General features: G+C 37.0%; 1 long non-coding RNA gene across 1 annotated transcript in view; it reads right to left on the bottom strand.

Annotated features, from left to right (window-relative positions):
- Positions 1-1131: 1131 nt before the first annotated feature.
- Positions 1132-23169, bottom strand: part of LOC148214591 (uncharacterized) — a 90532-nt gene continuing 68494 nt past the window's right edge. Inside the window, exons 3-4 of the long non-coding RNA XR_015797865.1 lie at positions 21268-21403; positions 1132-1631 (exon numbers count right to left, since the gene is read on the bottom strand). This is a non-coding gene — a long non-coding RNA (uncharacterized LOC148214591). The remainder of the gene's footprint in view (positions 1632-21267; positions 21404-23169) is intronic.

Here is a 23169-nt window from a genome sequence, read left to right as displayed (position 1 = left end):
GCCTCATGGCCACAAATCTGTAGCTTTCCTTTCTGTATCCCTATTGACTCTCCAGAAATATTTCTGAAACAAATTCAAGGGAGATTACAGCCCAGAAAAAAAAAAATCACCTTGCCAAAACACTCCTTCAAATTCCCCAAATAATTCATTTTTTATTATTTTAACTATTAAAAATGCTCTTCGTCCTAAAGAATACAATGTGTTGACAGTACCTTCCCCCCACCGTGCATGTATATAAGTAAAGCCACAGCTTTACGTACCTTCCCCCCAACATCCATATATGTAAATAAAGCCACAGCAGATTCTTAACCAATCTTTCAGATGGACAATATAACTCTTTACAATGTCAACCCTATGAAAGTTAAGGAGCACGCAGGAAGGCAAAAAGTATTCCCATCATTTCCCTTGAGTAAAATCTGAAATTTACTTTTCACTTTGCAGCCGACATCTGCATATCCCAATAGCTATTTGCATAACGAATAGAGCCAGAGGTTCCAAAGTGTTGTTCTGAGAATTACAGAGTCAGATTAACTGCTGCTTATTTTTACCCCACCAAGAAGGAAAGAGAAAAAAAATAGCTGCCCATTCTGTTGCCAATTTCATTAACTAAAACAAATCTCAGCTGGAAAAGAGAGAAAAGAACAGAAAATGTCATTTGCTGACATTGTCATTCCCGGCTGCCCAGTAAATAAATGTAACATCTATTTGTCACCATGGAAACACCTTCTGTGGTCCAAAAGATGCAAAATAGAAGAATGTGTGAGCCTGAAAGCCGAAGCAATGAAGTAGGAAGCTGAATCTTTGTTCATTTTGAATTCTTCTGCAGGTGTTAATTATGTTTTACGCTTAAAAAAAAAACAAAAAAACTCAGTGTGTATTTTGGAGATATTTTGAAATGCTACCTTACAATTTCACATCTGTTTACTCAGAAGAAAATCCGCTGCATTCATCAAGGTTTACCTGTTCTGAGTTTGGATCAGCAGAAAAATGGAGTAAGTTCAGGGCTTCCATCCATAAGAAACAATCAGTCAGAACAAGCCTCTTTGCCTGCAAAAATCTGGCAAATTAGATAGCGGCCAAGACTTAGAATGTTATTGTATTATATTTTTATTGTATTGATTATGACAAGGGACATACAGTAATCAGTGCTCATACACAGGAGGAGTCTCTCTCGGTTTCTCTCCTTTTCAAAGGCCCGCTGAAATAGCCAGTGTGTAATTCTTTTTCTGAAGCTGAACAGTATTGGGACAAGTCAAATCTCTGGGGGATGCTATTCCAGAAAAGGGGAGCAGTGGTTGAGAAGGTCATGCTTCTTCCCCTCCAGCCAGTGGGAACTGCCCTTGCTGGCCATTTTGGCTTGGGCCATGGGACACACCAGACCCCTGGCTTCTGCAGAGGTATCTGTCACATAATACCTGATTAGGGAGCATTAGCTACACTGATCATCTGGATCTGAACTGAATGCAGATATGAAAATCTTTGTGAATTTTAATTGGGTACCAAAATCTGCCTCCCCATTTCCTAAAAGTTCTCTTCTACAAAATGGGCCTCCTCCTCCTCCTCTTCGTCTTCTTCCTCTTCCTCCTTCTCTTCCTCCTCCTCCTCCTCTTCCATCACAGACTCACATCAATCTACATGTTTAAAAAAGAAATCTCTTAATGTATACATTTTATATGCAACTTTGCCTATACATGATTATGCACATATTTTCTTTAATATCTGTCATTTATATTTCCCTTAACATGCATATCTTTATATGCAGTTTTTTGTTTGGATATATCCGCCTTGCCAGAGGGTTGGGAGAAGACAAGTGATGAAAGCAGCATCTAAACCAATTTTCTCAAACTTGTCAACTTTAATATGTGTGGACTTCAACTCCCAGAATTCCCTAGCCAGCATGGGGATCTCAGCCAAAGTATTTCAAAACACATATCTGGTAAGCTCAAAAAAGGAGACAGCAAAGTGTGTAGGCGGCAACAGTAAAGATAAGCACGAATTAGGAGACTTCAGAAAATGGGCTTTGGATCTCTTGGAGAAGTCTAGGCCATAGCAATCACAACTACTCTTGACACCGGTGCTGGTATTTAGCCATCTAGTTTCAGTATACAGTATTAATTTGATTATATGTCCTAGGCACTAAACAGAACAGAAATGTTCTATTTTACAGAGTATTTCAACATTCAGAAAACTAACAGACCTTACTCCTAATTTCTATGCACTTTCCAAAGAAGTCTTTACCAGCATGCTTCAGATTCTGTTATCATCCCTGACTTAAAAACAAAATGTCATTAACCCCCTTTTCTACTATTTCTTATGAGACTGCAAACAATTGATTAACAACTTATCCACAAAGATTTTACAATTCATTATAACAGGCAGTATTATCTTGTCTGACTTAAACAGTAGCCAAGCATCTCAGAGACCACCATTTTAGCCTACCCAAAGCAGACTTTTATGGAGAAAGCCTTGAATTTGGGGGAATTATTGCAAGGATGTCACCTAGAAGAAAGGCAGTACAAAGAACTTCTTTTTCTTGCATGATGGTGGGATCAATACTTTATTTAGCATAAGCATAAATTATATATGAAGTTCTCTTGGAGTTTTTGCAACTGTTACCATGTTAAGCTTAATTACAAAGCATTAAATTTTAATTGCAAAAGTTATTGTCACAGATTGAGGCCAAAGATTTTTTTAAAAAAAATGTTTCTATTCTTTTTCATACCTCTGCAATCATTCTTTTTCTAATCTTTTACTGTCTTTATTTTGACAAAGCTTTTTGGCTTGTGAATCATGAATAATGTTATCATGAGTAATGGGGTGCATAAGCTGAGATGATGATGGTGCCCTATTGTCTGTTAAATTTTTTGCTGAAAATAATTTAAACATAGAGTATGTACAGTACATTCATCCTGGGTGAGGACAGGTTTTGTCCACTGGAATTCATCAGCCCAAATTTTGGTTGTAGATTGTCTGCAGGATTTGAAAACTTTTACCAAAATGTATCTGGAATTTTACATTTCTTCAAGAATAAATTTTATTCCTGGAGTACATGTTTCAAAGTCCAAAGAAAGCAAAACTGTAAAAGCAAGACATGTGTAAAATAAAGTTTAGATGTTGAAAAAGAGTATTGTGTCAGAGAAACTGAGTTTTGATGCAACATCTTTAAAATGATTAAAATGGCATTTTTTTTCAAAAATAAATATTTTATTAAATAACTGCTAATTTATTTGCATTTTTACTATAAAATCCCTGTATGTTCAATAAGTAACTATGTTTAGATCACAGCATATATGATGATGATGATGATGCAACACAATTGCTTCTTATAGACCAGTGTTTCTCAACCTTGACAACTTTAAGATGTGGGGACTTCAACTCCCAGAATTCCCCAGCCAGCATGGCTGGCTGGGGAATTCTGGGAGTTGAAGTCCCCACATCTTAAAGTTGCCAAGGTTGAGAAACATTGTTATAGACTATTTTCTTATACTGATCAAAACAAACAGTTTTGAAGATTAAGCCTTTTTCACTTGTGCAAATTTAAGATATGACTTAAAGCAGGCATGTGTCATAAATGAATATTCTGTTTATTTCAGAGATAAGCTCATTTGACTCAAGAATTTTGGGCTATGAGCTGCATTGGTTACCAGTCTGCTTCTTGATCTAATTCAAGGTGCTGTTTTTGACCTTTAAAGCCCTACATGGCCTGGGGCCAGGTTATCTGAGGGGCTGCCTCTCCCGGATTGTACCTGCCCGTCCCATCAGATTCAACAGAAGGCTGCACAATTTTGGAAAACCCAGACACTACCAACAATACAAGAATGGTTGTTAAAACTGATGGAAATGGCAGAGAATGATAAACTGACTTGCTTATTAAAAGAAAACTCAAATAACTATTACCTTAAAGAATGGAAACCATTGATGGGCTATTTGCAAAATGCAGGTGGGGTGAAGCTTACATGGGGATTTGAAGATTAGATTATAAATGTAATGGGATATGTTTTGACAAAGAATTATTCCTATTTAATGTATTAAAAACTAGCACGTATGATAGTCTTACTATTCCTAAGACCAGAGATAGATTGGAAGTTATCTATTTTTCATATCTTTTTCTTTTACTTTATCTCACTTTTTCCTTTCCTTTTCTTTATAATTTGTATTTTCAATTTTCTTTTTCATTTCTAACTTTTAACTTTGTAACTTTAAAATTTCAATAAAATATTATAAAAAAAAAAAAGATTCAACAGAAAGGCCATGCTATGGGCTCCATCCATTAGGGAGCTACATTTAGTGGGTCCTAGGTGGCAGGCCTTTTCTGCTGTGGTGCCCGCTTTATGGAGCATCCTCCCCCCCCCCAAAGTGAGATCAGCTCCATCCCTCTTGATTTTCTGGAAGCCCCTCAAAACCTGCTTATGCCATCTGGCCTGGGGACCCCAAGGGACTGGTAAGATATTGAGGTGGTTCCACTGTTATTAACATCTGCTCTTCACCTAATATTTGTTTTTTAGTTTTCTGTATTTTATAGTTTTTATAGTTTTTAATAACAACAACAACTGTTTGGTATTTATTCATTGTTTTTAGCCTTGCTGTACGCAGCCCAGAGTCACTTGTTTGTGGGGTGGGCAGTCATATAAATTTGATAAATAAATAAATAAATAAATTTTCTGATCAGGTACATGCAACAAAATGTATTAAATGAAGTTATCTCCCATTTATTCATTTATACTGATGCAAGAAAAACGAAACAAAATTACTTTAGGCAAGGCAAAATGTTCTGTATATATGGCAAGGCCATATATACTAGCCTTGCAGAAAGTTCCTGCGAGTCATATTGCTGCCTAAAATAAGAAAATAGCCTAATAATTACCTTATTTTAGGCAAGTCATAATAACAAGGAGATTTCAAAGTTTAATACCCATAACAGATCAAAGTAGTATATCTCAATTGTGATCTTCCGCTTCATAAAATTATTTTAGAGAGATGTTTGTTATAACAGCAGCCCTACCCAACGTGGGAAAAGTTTAGAAATTCAGGGAGATGGAATTTATCAACATTTGGAATGCATATGGAATGATCATAATGGTTGTTATGATCTCTTGTATTCCTTTGTAGAAAGATCTTCAGGTGAGTATTTACGTTTGTGTGCTATTTCTTTCAGCTGGGGCTCAATAAATGTGGCAGTAATGCCTTAAAAAAAAAAAAAGAAACCTATTTACTTATGCTCCTTTATGTTTCGTTTAGGATGTAACTTATGAGCCACAGTGTGTGTGTGTGTGTGTGTGTTTGTATCGCAAGGTAAGTTCATCCAATTGATCACAATGCAGAAATCATTCAGTGAAAATGTTAGCATGATAAGCAGAGTTTTTACTGTTGCTTCATAAAACTCTATTTATTCATTTGGACATCACAAGGAAGAACCTAGAGACATCTGGGGGGAGGGACTTAAAAGATGCCCTGGACCATGTGACTGAAGCCCTGCCCCCTTTTTATATGCATCACAAATAAAAAGGGTCAGGGCTTCAACTGTATTCCCATGGCCTCCGTCTTGACTTTTGTGTCACACACCCACACCCTTGCAGATGCACCTGGAAAAGCAAGATAAAACTTTCTAGGAAAACTTTTTGGACATCAACTTTTACATTTCTAACAACTTAATCCCATTTTTGTTGCAAAAATGAACTATGAAAAGACATAGGGAGAACTGATCTTCCAAATTACATCTGTTTTTAAATAGTATTACTACTTGTCTTTGTTTTCATAGTTTATTGTGAGGTTTTTGCAAGAGAGGCACCAGATCTCAGTTTGTTGATCAATTAGTACTACCTATATTTACCTGTGTGATACTAAGTCAAACGTTCTCTTCATATTTTTCAGAAGTCAATCTCTTTTATTTAATGGTGGTATGCCTTTGACCTGAAAGGATTAACTGCAAGCATAGGTTTTTCACATTTCAAATCCTAGATTGCTTCTCCACTAGGCCCTTTCACTTTGCAGAAGCATTGCTTTTTTGAGGGGGGGGGGATATTTGTTTCAGGACAAATTGGAAAACACGATGAATGGGACTCTTTCTCTCCATTCATCATTCGTCATGAGCTGAGTGACTCCCAAACAAGAAGGGTGACGGGAAATAGACTGACACTCTATTACTCTAACCTTCAGCTCAGACACATTTTACTCAAAATGTCTATCCAACCATCTCTTTGATAGATCATCTTTCTACTCAGAACCTTTCAACTGCACAGTAATAAGTGATGAGAAATAGAACTATGCTTCCTTATTCTAATTTGGTCCTGATGATGAGAGAAAGAAAGGAGGTAACAGTGTATTGGTTCTGTGCTTATCATTTTTAAATTTTTTTTGTAGGATTCTAGTCTAGTACTTAACCAAAGTTACCCACATTCCAGGTATGCTGGACTACAACTCCCATGAGTCCCAAACAGTATACCCATCGTCCAATGAGGTTGCATCTGAACACGTTTAGAGGCCACCAGAAGATCATAGGTGTAATCTTCTCCCTCTTGTTTTACTGTTTTACCTATTGTTTTACATATTAGAAATTAATTTTTGTTTGTAGGGGCCAACTTAAGGCCAGTGTTCTAAAAATATTAGGGCCCTGTTTCCTAGATCTACTGTATCAGATTTTTTTTTTTTTGCTTTGAAGATTAATCAATATCAATCTTCAGTTCATTTAGTGTTAATGCTATTTTGTATATTAATTCTAACTTATTCCTAATAAATTCTTGTTTCTAACTTCTGTATTTTTCATACTCAGTCTATTTGAGAGGTAGCAACTTACATTTTGGAAAATGTTTATGAAATGCTAGGGTAGAGTTTAGCTTTTTCTGTCTTTTGCCATTATACAAAGCATTTCCTCACTATTTATATCTGAACTAATCAGTTGGGGATGCTGTTGGTCAGGGCAACTCCTCTTTTAAGCAAAGTAAAATGCCTCATTCAGGGCAGTGAGCAATAGTAGAGATGAAACCAAGTGTTGTGTGTCCAATGCATACATTCAGTTGGATGAACCAAAAATTATTACAAATTCCCTGGGACTGTGGCTCCCAAATCCATTTGTGTTTGGGATCTATCTTTTGTTAAAATAAATAAATCACTTTGCAAAGGTGAATTGCCTTGGGTAAAAAGAGTGGGATACATAGAATAAAGCAGTATCTCAACAGGTGTACCATCAACCTGGCAATTGGCTGAGAATTCTACCAGGTAATGAACAATCTGTCAGCAATGGTGCAATGGAGAGAGTCCAAGGACAGAGTTCCCAAATTCTAAGGTACACCATTCTTCTTTGATTTTCTACCTTTTAATCACAAAGACACATCATAATACATCTTTAATAAAACTGCAGATCACATAGAATCTTAGAGACTGGCAAATGATCGATGTTCTGCATCAAATATACAATTCATAATCAAATTACATTATGTATCATTCAACCTGATGCATAGTTCTTTATGTCATTTTTGTGCTCAGTCACTGCAGTCTTTTACAATTTTCAGAGAAGTGAGATACATCATATATACAATGTCTTATTATGGAAATTTTGGATAGAAGTTTATGACTCTTCATTAGATTCATACATCTATAATAAAAAAGCTTACCATGTATACTTAGTACATGAAGTACATCAGTAATGTGCTTGGTACTTCACTAATTGATAGAAATAAAATAAGGGCACCAACAGACAAAGCAAGCTGACAATGTGCTTTTATTACTGAGATTCAGAGACAAGCCTGTACATAGTTGACATTCTGAGGGCATTCTGAGTCAGATATTCTTGCAGAATGAGGTTGAAACAGAGGAAAGGTTTATCATGGAAATTCTAATAATTCTTGCTGTGGTGAGTAAGGCTGCCTCTCATATAAGCATTCATAGACGTGCAACCACAGGCAAGAATTTGAAGGCAGAAATCCAAGAACCATTATAGATATACATTGTATATTAATTAATTATAATTAATTTTTATTCTTTGTTTTTACTGTAAACCACCCAGAGTCACTTCCTAGTGAGATGGGCGGTGGCCAAATTTGAAATAGAAATAAATAAAAAAAAATAAAAATAATGAGGCTAGGAGTCAGCATTTTGCTAAATTCCATATGGTGAGATCAGAGCAGAGATGGGATTTCAGCATCAGTTTTTAAACTCCAGGAACCATTCCTACTTACTACTCTGACTGCTTTTCCTAATCTTTACTTCATTGTTCAACTGTTGATTAGACTCAAATTTGGTCAACGTATTCCATTTACAACAGTCCATATGAACTATATTCAGATATTTATCCTCTTGCCTGATTAAAATAATGCAAGGGGAGAGCTGGCCCAGATTCACTGACCCTGTTGCATTCTTATCATTTAGTTCCATCATCCTCCATACACTGGTCGGATGACATTTGCCAAGAGGATGTAACTCTTGCAAAGTAGGCTCTATTGTGTAGTGGTTAATAAAATACCCAGACAGTAGCTTTTCAAAGGCATTTTTTTGGTAAAAGGTAACTCAAGCATAATAAAATTGGGGGAAAAGCAAGATTCAAACATATGCAGACCAGGGGCAGTTACAGGAAGCAATAAAAAAGAAAAAAATCAGAATATTCCCTTTCCTCCCGGCTCTTAAAGCACACCCAGAAAAGAACGTAGAATGGGTGAAAAACAGCCTTGAGCAAAAACCCCACCTCTTAAAGGAAAATAAATCTGATGCAATGATTGTGAGAGAGTAGGTGAGGATAGGCTTAGGAAATGCCTGCTCCTCTCCCCCTACCCAACATTAGTAAATGACCTCAGCCATATGTGCTGATTTCCCCAACTGGTGCAGCACTACATAACATTCTAATAAGCCAACAGGGATTAAACAAATGTCTTTATTCCCAAACAAAATCCAGGCAAATGTTTATTCCCACAGCAGGAACTGGGTATCCAATCAATAAGTTTGGTTTGCTATTTGAAGGCACATCTTTCTACTGTAATCAAACCAGCAATCTTAATACAAGCTATCCACAATAAGACTACATTTTGTGGAATTAGTCTCAGGGCCACCTTCCTCACTCTGGTACCCCACCCCCAGGTATATTGGGAGTATAAATTTAATAATTCTCAGATAGCAGGGTTGTATTCCCAATTTAGTGGAAGGTACCATGTTGGGGAAAAGTGTCCTAAAACTACTTTTCTTTTCAGCTTAGTCACTGACCTTAACTGGTCCAAGCTAACTTGGTTCATGGATTGTACTTGGATAGGAAACCAGCAGGAAATCCTATCTGCAGACAAACCACTTCTATAATGTTGCAAAGAAAATTAAATCAGCATAATTTGCCTTTGGGGACATAGCTTACCTTTAGACAGGTGGGCGAGACAAATCTAATAAGAGGATTGGGCTACAGCTTCCCACCCACCATTTTTGTTATTGAGAATCCCCAGAGGTTATCTTATAAATAAAGATTATATTAAGGTAAGGTGGAGCAAGAGCCAGGGAGATGTCCACAGTACATGGATTCTCACAGAACTATATTGCTTAGCCTAAATATATTAATGAAGTGATTGATCATGACACAGGCTACTTTCTCAAGTTATATGCACAAAGTGCCACTCATATAGAGGTCCTATTCATATTCTAATCAACAGACAAAAATTGTGGGGAAAGTCTTCTGCCACAATATCCTTTTCTCCCCCTCATTCACTGAGGTCTATTCACTGAGCCATTTGACAAAGACTCACAGATACCTCCATGATGGCTTCCACATATTTTTATATTTTATTTATAAAATGTTCCAGTTGCACCAGCTGTCCTAGATTAGACATTTTAAAACAACACAGCCAGCAAAATGAATGGGAGAAAAAAGGTAAAAGAGTGGAGCTAACACATTTCAAATCATTCAAAGCCATGTTTCAAACGCCTATACAAAAGTGAAGAAAGTAGAGAAGAGTCAAGCAAAGCAAGAAAGATAGAGCGAGTTCCACAAATGCCACAGGTGTCTAAAAAACATAACCTCCTTTGGATATTCAAACTTTCTTCAGATTTTAGTTCATGTAAGAGAAGCAATTCCTCAGATATCTGGTTTCCATATAGTTTTGAACAAGAACTGGATAAATCTGATAAAGATTCAACAGTGCTTCATCAGGTTTCCTCTTCCAAAGAAGGGGAAATATTTTATTTTAATGAAGTATTGCAGGAAAAAGGAATCACTTTCACCTTCTGCTTTAATTGATGAATGATGTGTGAACTAATCAGAATATTTGGCTGTGGCCCACCATTAAAGTCACCGATGTAAGCTGCTTAGGAGAGATTTGTTGAATAGCTTCAACCTTTAAGTGCACAGGATAAATGGATGGTGACATCATTATACCTTGACAAATCGAAATTATAGCATTCTCCTTCATTTCATTACTGAAGGATGATTTACTTCTAGGGCTTCCATTTTCATAAAACCATCCATTGTCTCACAAGTTATAACCTTTTAAAAGTGCAATACGCAACTCAAGTGGCAAATAACATACCACATTATCATCTATTTTTGGTTTGCTCAAGGTTCAGGTGGAAATCAGCGTCAATAAGGCTGTGCAATCTTCCAGGTGGTGTTTTACTTTAGTCTGATCTTGGGCAGAGGATTTCTGCAAAGCAACTTTGCAAAACAACGTGACCCTCCTTTCATTCAATAGCAAGGAGCAGAGCAGCTCTGTTGCATCTCTGCACAGTGTTCCAAAGTTTCTGCATCCTTAAACTGCACAGGCCAGAACTGGAAGAGGCATTTGTAGATCCATTGCATCTACCCTGAAGGTGCAATTCTCACACAGCTACAGAAATCATGGCAAGAACCTGCACAGTAGCCTCATCCAGTTCATATCAGTGACAGTTGAGACAGTTAGGCCACGCAAATACCTTCGTTGATGCAAACCATGTCACTGGGTTGAGGCGAATGAAATTTGTGTGGCACCAGCCTAGGCAATAACACTATCCTGTACATTATATAAATGTATGTTTCTCCCTCCCACTTGCACACACTTCACTTGTGAATGGATGCAATTAACAGGATGGTGCCATTATGTAATGAAGTAAAAATATCAGAACAGTTTTTAATCCATGATGATCTGTTACAGGAAAAGGTTACTCTGATTAGAAGGATTTTTCAAATAACTGCTAGGAATAATTATAGGGCATAGTTTTGCCAATTCAGAACTGTCTGAAATCCCTGGCAGGAGAGAAGGAATAAAAGAATGTTCACTGACATTCCTGCCATTAAAGGGGGGGGGGGGGAAGATTCGTCCCCATTGCTCACTCTGTACCAGCTCCAGGTCTCCAGTTCATAGAATTATGCTGAGCAGTTCTGAAGGACATTAAATCCCACAGAACCAGAACCTCCCATGTTACCCTTTTATTACCTTCTCAGTATATGTCCCCAAGCTTCAACACAGGAGAACAGGAGCTGTGTGTAGAACATCAAGGGGAAGAAAGGGGAGGTCTGAAATCAGATCTCCTTCTGGAGAAGTTTTCCTCTAATCTCAGAGAGTAATTTCCATCTATCCTGTAGCCACTGGAAAACCATCCCAAAGGGCATAGAATTGCATCTGTCATAATTCTTAGCCATTATGATCAACTCTGCTGGTCCTAAAACTGTTGTCCATTTCTTTGCCTGTGACAATTTGAGAGCCCTTGAATATGAACCAAAGAAGGACAACGTTGTCAAGTTTGCCTTTTCTGTTTTGGTCACCCTAAGTTCTGTATATCTCTTTCATGATGAAATAGGCCATTTCAAGGAAAAGATCAAAATAAATGCTCATATCTCACTCCTGCTTAGTGGGAATGGGGTTTTAAAAACTTACAGGGCCTGGAAGCAAAATAGTGAAGAATAAAAAAGAAAAAACAGGGAGATGGACTCTTTGGGCTTTACAGCAGGGAAGAAATAACACAATAAAAAAGGACCACAATGCCTCGTCTTCATCCTACCTATGTCACCTCACAGCTCATACCATTTCACTGTGCACCTCTCCCCCCTCCCCCGCTTACTAAAGGAACCTCTAGGAATAATTTAAAAAATCTTCAAGATTTAACAGTTTTAAAACTCTAGGGCTTTAAAAGTTTCTTATAAGTTTAGACTCTGTTTTTAGAGTGACATCAAATAAGGTGGATAATTTCTAAAAAAAAAAAAAAGACTTGGTTGCATTCAGATATGCATAAGAAGGTCCAGAGTCTCTCCTGAAGGCTGCACTTATTCAGTAATGAAAAAACATCTTCTGCAAAAAAACAAAACAAAACACCAAAACAAAGCCACTCCACAATATTACAAATCGAATGTAAGGATATGCATATACACTGAGATAAGTAGCTCAGGGCTGAACAATCTTTTCCAACTGGACTTTGGAGGATCATGCTGGGGACAGGGTGTGTTTGAAAAAAGAGGAGGAGGACTCAGGTCAGAAAACTCTTTTTAAATTTATCTGAGTTGGATTTGAATTTCATGAACATTAATATGGTTGATTCTGGCATTTAATAGGACTACGAAAGCATTCAAAGGGGCGCTGCATAAAACATGCTGGCATGAACAAAACACCCTTTATCAAAGTACTGAGGCATTCGCCTCTTCTGGAAGACTCAATATAACTGTTTTGAGGGTTTTCCCAGATTGTCTGGCAGCAATATGCATGAAAAGGCAACACTTCCATTGGGAGTGCCAGCACAGAGATTCATAGGGCAAGCGTGCACCCACTGAGATGATCTGGAGAAGCCCTCAGAGCAGCTTCATCAAGCCCTCTAGAGGAGATGGCTGCCTCAGTGCTTCAAGCAAGGGTGCTTTGCCCTTTCCAATGCCTTTCACAGTCTTAGTATTTGATAGTTCAGTGAAGCTTTGCATATGTGCTTAGTTTCAATTATGTCCTGAGAGAAACACCTTTTCAACACTTCTTTGTGAGGCCTCCTGTTTTCAAAAAGCTACCAGATTATTTCCCTTTGAGTTTCTCCAACAGCCTCCACCAGTTCATCCAGTAGTCAGAAGTAGCTTCTGATATGTGCTGCACAGATGCTTCTTTTGACTACTGGATGTGCTAGAGGATGCAATCAGAGATGAGGTGCCTTGATGAAGTGATTGATATTGCCTTCATGCCTCAGTTAGATTAATAGTTGTGCCTCTGTATCACAAAGTGCCTCTATGAGGCTATTTAGGGCTCCTACATAGAGGTCTAGCATTTAATAACAACAAATTAATAACTTTCAGAGGTTGTTTGAGAATACAGAGAGGACTTTGGGAACTATATTCAGTCCTGGAGCCTCAGAATATATGCCCTGGACATGGGCACGTGGTGGCTTGTCTTCACAAGAATGAGATACACTACGGAAGCAGCCCAATTCTTGTGTAGGCCAAGAGGCTATGATTCTTCTAGGCAAGGTGTTTTGCAGCCCTAGAATTTGTGAGTGCACCATTCTCCCATTTGCAGAAACTCTTGCATCCCCCAGCTTCTTTTCTCTAGGATTCAAACATGCTATTCCATTTCAAAGCAGTCACTTATAAAAAAAATCGGTAGCTTATCTCTGCAGGAAGGAGAAACAAAACACTTGTCAGTTTCACCCCTGCTTTCTTTGTCAAGAGAGGAAGATTTGCAAGGATGCACAGTCAAAAGGTCCAAAGCAGCCTTTCCACATTTTACAGTGGGATTCCTGAGACTGTATGCACTGGAGTGGAGGCAGGAAGGAAGTAAACTATAAAGCTGCACACGTGAAAGACAGAGACAACAACTTTATTTCCTTTTGGAGGATGCAGTGAGAAAGGTAGGATTTTTGTTGTTCCTGGACTGGATGTAGCTCAGGGCAGTGAACTGATTGGATGACATATTTGCACTCTCTGTTGGTCAGCTGGAGGGTGATGGCTTATGATGATCTCAACATGTTCCCTATACTTTGAAGCTGGTATTAGTTTCAAAGTGTTTTGGAGGGATTACAGAGTGGAAACTTTGATGGCAAGAAGAGGGTATTTGTTTTGTTTTAAAAGAGAATATTAAACTCTGCAAATTCTTGAAATGTTTTTACATTAAAAAAAACCAGATTCATACATTTAAAACAGTTTTTTTCCACCCTGGCATCCGAGGCATCTGCATGTTCTGATGCTGTTGTCGTAGCTCTGCCCCTTTTCTACATGCATGCAACATCACAACACATGTGGAAAAGGAATGGAGCTTGTGTTGTAATGGCATGATGCCTGTTGCATCATTTGCCTTGACTCCATCTGCAGATGTGCTGCCTGGTGCTATCTCAGAATCCCCCCACCAGCATTGCCAACGCTGGGAACTCTGGTAATTGAAGTCCACCCATTTGGAGTGTTCTCCATATTGGAGACCTTTGGTTTAAAAGATGTCCCATGAGCAATCTTGAGGGGAAAGGAGTCAGCGATCCACAATGCAATGCTCTACCTGTTGAATCAGAAGTAAACCTCACTGCAATCAGTTGGATTTATTCACAAGGAAAGTTGCTGATGAATTTACAAATGGTCCAGAGAAACATAATTGATGGACACGCCATTTAATAAAACCATTCCTCTTTGAATTACTGAGCCAATTTCACAAATTTTTAATTGAAACACTTGATAAACCCACATGTGAGCTGGCCAAAGTCATCTCAGGAAGTGGAGAAACTCTTGTCCTCCCACATTCAGTTTGGGTTGTTAATGACTAGCAAAGAGAAGGAGGGACTTACAGTTGATCTCTGACAAGAAATGTACTGAAAAGCTGTCTCTGCCTGCCTGTTGCTTACCTACACATATTATTCCTTACCTGTCAGAGATGAGTCTTGCTCTAACTAAAGTCAGGTTTTATTTTCTCATGATGACTTTTCTCATCCCTTTCCAAATTCAGGCTGCCACCTATTTTGTGAAACAGTTTGTGAAACAGTTTGTGAAACAGAAATGTCTCGTATTGATCAGTCTGAACTTTCACAACACCCTGGGTGGTATGACATAAACTATTCTCTGTCCCTAAATGGAGTGTTCTAACACTGATGGAATCTATTGTGTTGCCTATTGATTTGAATGACTTTGGCATAACTATAATCAATGTTAATAAATACACCTTCCATAGAAGACTACTACTGTTTTTTTTTTGGTCTCAATAGGATGATGCAGGTTAAACAGTGCACTCAATTTGAGCCTGAATATGCATTTACCCAGTTCATGAATTTTCAAAAAAAGCTATAAGCAGAGGGTTGCTTGGTAAGGGGGAAAAATACATTTTAGGAGCTGGCATTAAAGTTAATATGAAAGTTCAGAGGTGGGGAATAATTTAAATGCTCCAAAGAAGTAGCAATAACGCTTCTAAACCAAGGCAGTGAATTATGTATACATGAAATATTAAAAATGCAAAGCGGGTTCTATTTGCATTTGGAATGCCCCCTAGCTGTTACTGAGCAAGAGAAAATTGCTTTATGTTGAACTGGAGGACACACTACTTAGTGCTGTATTTAAGTCAAGAAGGGATATCATTCATTTTTATTCGACCACTTAACTTGTGCTTATGTAATCTGTCTGGACGCCAAGCCAGTTGTCTTATATTATTTTCAATCAGAGAAAGAGGATATAGAAATTCACTCATTAAACCTTTATTTTCACCTGCCCAGAGAAATGATATTATTATATATAAATCAAGAGGTGTCAACAGCCTACTGTACAGTATTATTAGCAATGAGTTGGTATCTTTACTTACACAGTTCCATATGTGTATGTATGTATATATATGCGTGTATATGTATATGTATATGTGTGTGAGTGTGGGTATGTATATATATGTGTGTGCATGTAGATAGATAGATGGATGGATAGATAGATAGATAGATAGATAGATAGATAGATAGATAGATAGATAGATAGATAGATATGGATAAAACCAATGTTTTTCAATAACTAGCATTAAAGGTAGCTATTTTCCTAGACAATCTGAGACACAACCTGACCTAATAATACAAAGACTGGTTTGGGCTATTGCCCTAACCCAGAATTTTTTATCAGATCACCGATAATGGCTTCAGCTGAATACAGAATTGTATTTGTCCAATTGCCCGTGTCATTTTGCAAAGTTCAACATTAAATTCTTGAGATCATTTTCAGCAATATCTTGTTACTTTGCATTTTGTCTTTGTGCTTTTTTTAGTTTTCCAGGATCTCTTTTTGATGAGTTTGTCCATATCATTCACCACTTATTACTTTAAAATTAAACATTAAAAAAAAATTTAAGTTGCCAGGCTCTCTCTTCACTCAGTAATAACACTAAATCAATATTAACTGAGGATTTTACAGTTTTGTCAGTAAACTCCTTAACAGCCACCTTTATAATCAATGTCACATCTAAGCAGTACTGTGGTTGCTAATATGTAGGTCAACACAGTGGTTGCTTTTATTTGAAATACTGATGAATTTTTATTTGAAATTCACTGATGAAAAATACTTTTTTAATATATTTTATTTTGTTTTGATTACATATAATGCTGTCCTGGACAGACAAGATTTCACCTTCTTTAGCTGCTGTTCTAAAAACAAACATCTATTTTTTGCATTATATTCACAACTTCAGGGCTTAAAAAATATTTTTAGGCAAATTCAATCAAATGCTATGGCCTTTTATTTGTCTAAATCTTATTCATTCATAATAGCATATCCTAATATATTTTTATGGAGCTTATGAGCAACAATAAGCAGGACCTGCAACAAAATATTCTTCTGAAGTGCTTAACTCTAGTTAAGGGTAAAACCAGGCAGTTATTGGGTAATAATCAGATATGTCATTATTTTCATATTGCCTCTTGCTTTCTGTTATTTCCTACTCTACCCTTAACAATTAGCTATCATTGTGTGGCCAGTCAGTAGAGTCAGCTTTTCACTGAACTGTTTAACTCCCCTTCTGAGGGCTTTCATCTCCAAAAATGTGATGTTGCTGCTCTGCAGATCTTAGAATTTCCAGAACCTAGTAATGGCTCTATCTTGTGCTTGAATCACATTGATCTATGAAAGTGTCCATTCTGAAAGAGTTCAGAATGCTGTAATTATGTATCAAGGGTGCACAGTCCAAAACCTCAGACTCACAATCAACGTCCCAAAGGTTTTCCATCACATCCCACAACAGAAGGAAGAACGGAATGAATCCTACCAGCTGGATGGCATGAATTTAAGTTCAGATCAATTTAGTTTTTGTTCTGGTTCTACCAACTTCTTTTTCCTAATGCTCTCTTTGGGGGGGGGGGGACTGCATTTCCCCCCATCCCTGATGCTCAAAAGGCAATTGAGCCTTTAGTACAGAAAAGATGGTGGATCCATGGTATATAGAATATCACTCTAAAGTGTTGAGGTGTAGGACGTAATCCAGACAAAATAAATGAGTGGTGGATTTAAAAACAGGAGCAAGAGCATCTTATTCTGTAAGGAAGCCTAGTCTGGATGTTTTTGAGAGGTAAGCAGTACTACATGGTCTACTTTGGCCTATCAGTATAAAATAGCTCCTTGGCTGGTGTAACTACTTTCTCGGAGGCTATCTCATTTGGCCAAACACTAAAAGTCACATCACCTGACATTTAGAATTCACTGCAGTCACAATTCCTATCCAGTGTGGATTAAAAATAATTATAGCTTAATGTGATGTCTAGCCTACACATTCAATGTAGGTATCAATTGAGACTGCAGAAATAAAATAAATTCAGACTGCTTTCAGACAGATGGCTCCTAGGACTAATAAATCATTGCTCTTCCCCTGAAAAGTGCAGGTGGAATTACAATTGATTATCTACACTATCAGAGGACATTGTGTATAGCCCATCATGTTCTTCCACATCAGTGCCCTTATTGCTATTCTTTTAAGGGACATTATTTTGGTATTGGTAGCAAACCTATTAGGTAGCTGAATCTATCACTGTTCAGCACAAATTCATGATACCTCTAGAAGTGGGTGCCATGTTTGTCACCAGTTCATTTTTTAAATTGAGCTTTTAAGAGGTGCTGAAACACATGTAAAAGCAGCACAACCACCTCAACCCACAAGAAGAATAACTCTCCCTTACACCAAGCACGTCTCAGAACCCATAAAGAGGCTATTACCAATACTTGGAATAACTGTAGCATATATCCAAATAAAACCCCTCCAAAGCATATTAAGCAAATCCAAGGACCATGTACCCAAAGAAGACAAAGCTGGAGTCATTATAAAATAAAATGCATGGAGTGGGAACACTGCTACAAAGGACAAACAGGTAGAAGGTTAGCAGAATGCGTCCATGAGCACCGGCTGGCAGATAGAAGACACCATAAAACCTCATTAATTTTACAGACAACCTCCAAGTGAAAGAATACATACAGATTCCCAGAGACACAGCTTTCTAACAAAATCCATTGGCCTCCTGGATTTTTCCTTTTTCCTTTTCCTTTTACTCTGTGTAAATGTGTTTCTTTTAATAAATTTTAACTATGTATTTATTTATTGTTTGTTGTAAGCCGCCCAGAGTCCCCCATTGGGGGGAGATGGGCAGGGATAAGTTTGATAGATAGATAGATAGATAGATAGATAGATAGATAGATAGATAGATAGATAGATAGATAAATAAATAAATAAGCAATCAATCAATCAATCAATCAATCAATCAATCAACATAGGCTTAGCTCCAACATTCGAAAGAAATATCCAAACAAAGGGGTGCACAGTACAGAACACAAAATTAAATCTCTTTATCCCACAACTATTAATCTACACCCAGATAAGTGAGAGATGCCACTGCATCAGCATAACAAGAACCAGATAACAATGTTTCCATCAAAATACAAAACTCAGTAGTGCTGTCCATCCAATCACATACAAGTGTGGTACAACAGGCAACTATATATTCCACAACTTACCAACACACCTTCAAGATCATAACACTGGAGATGGTATCTAAGGTGATTAAATGCCTGCAAAAAAACAAGCTCAGAGAATTCCTATGATCCAACACTCAAACCCTCTGCTACATTGCAACACATATACTTTTTAAAAAAGTAACTGAGCATGATGCCCTTTTAATATTTTTAATCAAAATGGTGAGTAGAGAAAGTAGACAGACAATGTTGCCTTGTTTCTCCATGAGAAAGAGATTCTACTACTATTTCTCAAGGAGAGAGTTCTCCCTTAGCAGTGGCAGAAGCACCTCTAAATGGAATGAGTTCCCACCAAATGCAAGGATCTTGGAAAATGCAGGCTGCCCAAGGGATAAAATAAAAGGCAGGGCAATCACACACCTACATTGAATTAAATCAGAGAGAGAATACTACATTCCACCCATCAGAATTTCACTGATATTTTATCTTCCTTTGGAAAAAAAAAAATATCTGGAGCAAAATTCTAATCAGAGGAAAATTGCTAGGGAGGAAATGCAGGGGAAATGATCTGCCTAGGATGAAAAGTAACTTCATAGTTCCATAGCATCATATTCTTATAATTATGATTTTAAAATATGATGGGGGAGATGGAAAATTTCTGAAGATGCTGGGAAAATTACCCAACAGTCTTTCTTGGTGAATTTTGTTGGTGGTTCATTGACCATCTCTTCTAAGGCATATTAACTGAAGCAACATGGATTCAATTTTTCTGAATAGCTGCCGAGTTTATTTTCATAAATTACTGGAACATTAAAATACACATTTAATTGGATCAGTGGTATTCAAAAGTGTGGGAGATTGGTCTGGCTGAAAATGATCACAGTAACAAACAGCTTTCAAAATCCCTAAAATGAGGAATACATGTACTATATTCAAACCTAATTACCACTTATCAGCTGTTTTAGAAATAGTTTTCCAATTAGATTACTTTCATCTGTATAAATATCATTCTGGATATAATAATTGAATACAGATATTTTAAATGTATTTCTTCTTTAGCATACTTAGGTATACATACATAGACCCATTTTTTTTCTTTTAGTCTTAATTTCTTTTTCTTTCTAACTCTTATGGATTTTGTTGTTTCCTATTTCTTACATACATTTTTAGAAATACCTTTCTAACCACTACCTCTAAACAACTTGCTAAAATAGTGGTACACTGAAAGTTCTTCTAGTTATTACTGCAAATGTAGTTCTAATAGAATAGTGTGAGCAAAGATCAGGCAATGGTCAGTGTCCATTGAGTTTGCTTAATTCTGCTGGAAACTGACTGATAGCCTTTGAAAATCCCACCTGATCTGGATGCCAAGAGTAATCCTTGAAGGGCTGTATGACTAGTTCTTTATTCTCATACAAGACTGAGAAATGGAAAACTCAGCATGGGAGGGAATGCAGAGAAAAGAGTGTTGAAAGTGGTTTTCATATGAATTGATATGGAAATTATCTGAAACTGGGGCCTTTTCAGGAAAATGCTGCATTCAGAACCAAGGGGCATCAAGGCTAAAATTTTGTGGAATAAATGTAACTTGGATGTACAGTGCTTCAGCTTAGGTGGCTCACTGGCAGACTCTTTGGTGGAATAAAAAGGCAAAGGATTGGTTTGATAGAAATTGCCAATATTACTGCCTGATTTCATACTGTTTACAAGGGCCCTGGGGATTTTTAGGAGGGGGGAATTTACCTGCATTTTGAATTTTAGCTAATAATTATAGCTAATAATAATCCTACCCATTTATTCAATTCCTAAGATTATTATCTAACATGCCTGATTTCCAATGTTTTCAGAGAACTGGCATATATTTAGTAGGGCTATGCATTTTTCAAAAATGATTTTAAAAATTGCTCTGGATCATGAACACATACAGCATCTTTCTGTTATTCATTAAAATCACCCATCTTTTTCAGAGCTTCATGCAAGGCTGAAAAATCAGTGGCATTGCTTTAAGGAGTTGTTTTGTAAAAGTTAATATGACTCATAAAGCAACTCTAACTTTTTTTTCTAGGTTTATACAGAAAAATAAAAACCACTAACTATTTTAATGAATAGCTCAGGGGTGATATTTTTTATGACAGATTTCAAAATATGCACCACCCTGGTATTTAAATAAGATTAGAATTTAGCATTTATGAAATGCTCATTTTCAGATTGATCAAATACATTCAAATTAATATATTCATTTATATAATATCTACTTTATTTCCTAATCCAGCACAAACTCTTAAATAACAGAAAAAAATAAGCAGGAGCCATAACAGATGCTTTAAATTCATTTCCTTAGCATAAATCACATTTTATTACATGTTTGGTTTTATGATTATATATTTCTGATGTAAATAACAAGATCAAACAAAGCAGATGAGATCTGAATGAGAGGATGAAGACAGAATGGCGAATCTTACCTTACAGATAAGGTAAGCTAGAATCTGTCATTCCTGGACCAGATATGTGTATGAGTACATCAGCTTCCTGTTGTTTTGTGTCTTCCTCTTAATACCGTGAGATGCTGTTGTCCAGATCAGACCCATCACACTATTGCTGCAATAGATTGACATGGAAGAAAAAAAATTCTCCTGGTGAAACAGTGACTATTTATTGTGACTGAGTACACACATTGCACTATTATATTTTAACCCTGGTTTGTTCACTAAGACACAATTGGTTGGGTTCACGCCTTATGTTAAACCATAACCCATAGTAAACAAATGACTATCATGGGTTCACATGCATGTTAACCAAAACCAATTAAACGCATCATACTAAGCCAAAACTAAATTATATTTTTTATTAGTGTGTTATACAAAACCAATTAGTGAGTTTGACACTGACTACTCAACCGGTGGCCAATGTTGCAGCTAGGGTTAGACTTCAGGCAGCAACACAATCAATGCCCCCCGCTCCAAAAAAAAAAATTTATCCTAGGACCACCAGGAAATGAAGGCAGCTCAAGCCTGGTGTTCATGCACAAGCCAACTACAACAGGGTTGTTGGCCTTTCTGGTAGGCCAGACAGGAAACATGAGCTAATTTTACTTTATTGTAAAAGGTACATTAACAGAATCTTGCAAGTCTGAAAGTACAAATCTCCTGCTGTCTCTTTTACAGCCTGATAAGTTAGGGAGTTTCTGAGTTTCTTTCTCTGCCTGTTATGCAACTGTGAGTTACCCTCCCCCCTTTTATGTGATCATTCCCTAGGCAGCATCTCTTCCCCCCATCTCCCAGGGTCATTCCCACATACCATTACAAAGGTTGACACTATTCAGCACTACTTCTGTTCTTTTCATCTTATTGTAAAGAACATTTTATTGTTAGGAGTGATTGTGCATAATTATAGATACTATATATAACTTCTTAAAGGTCCTCACAACTCATAAGCCCATGAAGACCAAGGCTGATAATGACTTAGCAGCACCACAGCCTATGGAACTGTATTATTAATGGATCACACTGTATCAGTATACTTTCTGAAGATTAATGATCTGTAAGTATTCCATGGAAAAAGAGCACAAATCTCAGGGTGGAGTCCCAAGAACGGTGCCCATCATGGCCATTAATACACTTTCGGATACTAATCAGGTCTCTTGCTCCACTTGATTTTTTAAAAATCTTTTTTAGATTTGAGAGAGGGAACAGGCATACACACACACACATCACTTAATATTTTCTCATATGAAAACAGGAGAATATATTAATAACACAGGAGAAAAGTATGAGTTTAAAAATATAAAAAAGCCACTATCTCAATATAACATGAGCTTTTAAAATAAAAACTAATTATAAAAATGCCTTTGGAGGATTTGAATCTGGGACCTTCTCCAACTAAAACATGAGTGTTTTAATTGAACAATGGTCTCTCCCCATAAAAACAAAAAAAACCGTAAGGTGTGATCCTGATTTTCTTTTCCACCATATTCATTGTTAAAGTTTGGCCATATTTACACCAAAGTGAGTGAGAATTACTCAGCAAAGCCTTTGCGTGTTGTCACTTTTTACCTCCATAAAATTAAACTATTTCCATGTCTGAGTGTTAGGTCTGAGTGTTATGTATCTTTAATCTCTAGCATAACAAGGGTTGAAACTGGCTGATTAAAGCATTGGCACAAGGCAAGCAAACTGCTTTGATTAATCCTAAATCTTCATTCCTTGACATTTTAATCAAAATAATATAAAATTTTATTAAATAGTATATATAGTGCAATGACACTAGCCTGAATAAATAAATAGTGCCAATAGGACTATATGGGGTAGACTGTACAGTTGAATTGCAAGCTTGCTAACTAAACTTATGCTGGCCTGCAAATCTCC

The sequence above is a fragment of the Python bivittatus genome, unplaced genomic scaffold (assembly GCF_059951505.1).
Source record: "Python bivittatus isolate LINGU-HERP-01145 unplaced genomic scaffold, Pbiv_v1 ctg000610_np1212, whole genome shotgun sequence".
Taxonomy (NCBI): Eukaryota; Metazoa; Chordata; class Lepidosauria; order Squamata; family Pythonidae; genus Python; species Python bivittatus.
Note: the sequence above shows the minus strand (reverse complement) of the source record. Positions and strands in the feature narration are given on the sequence as shown.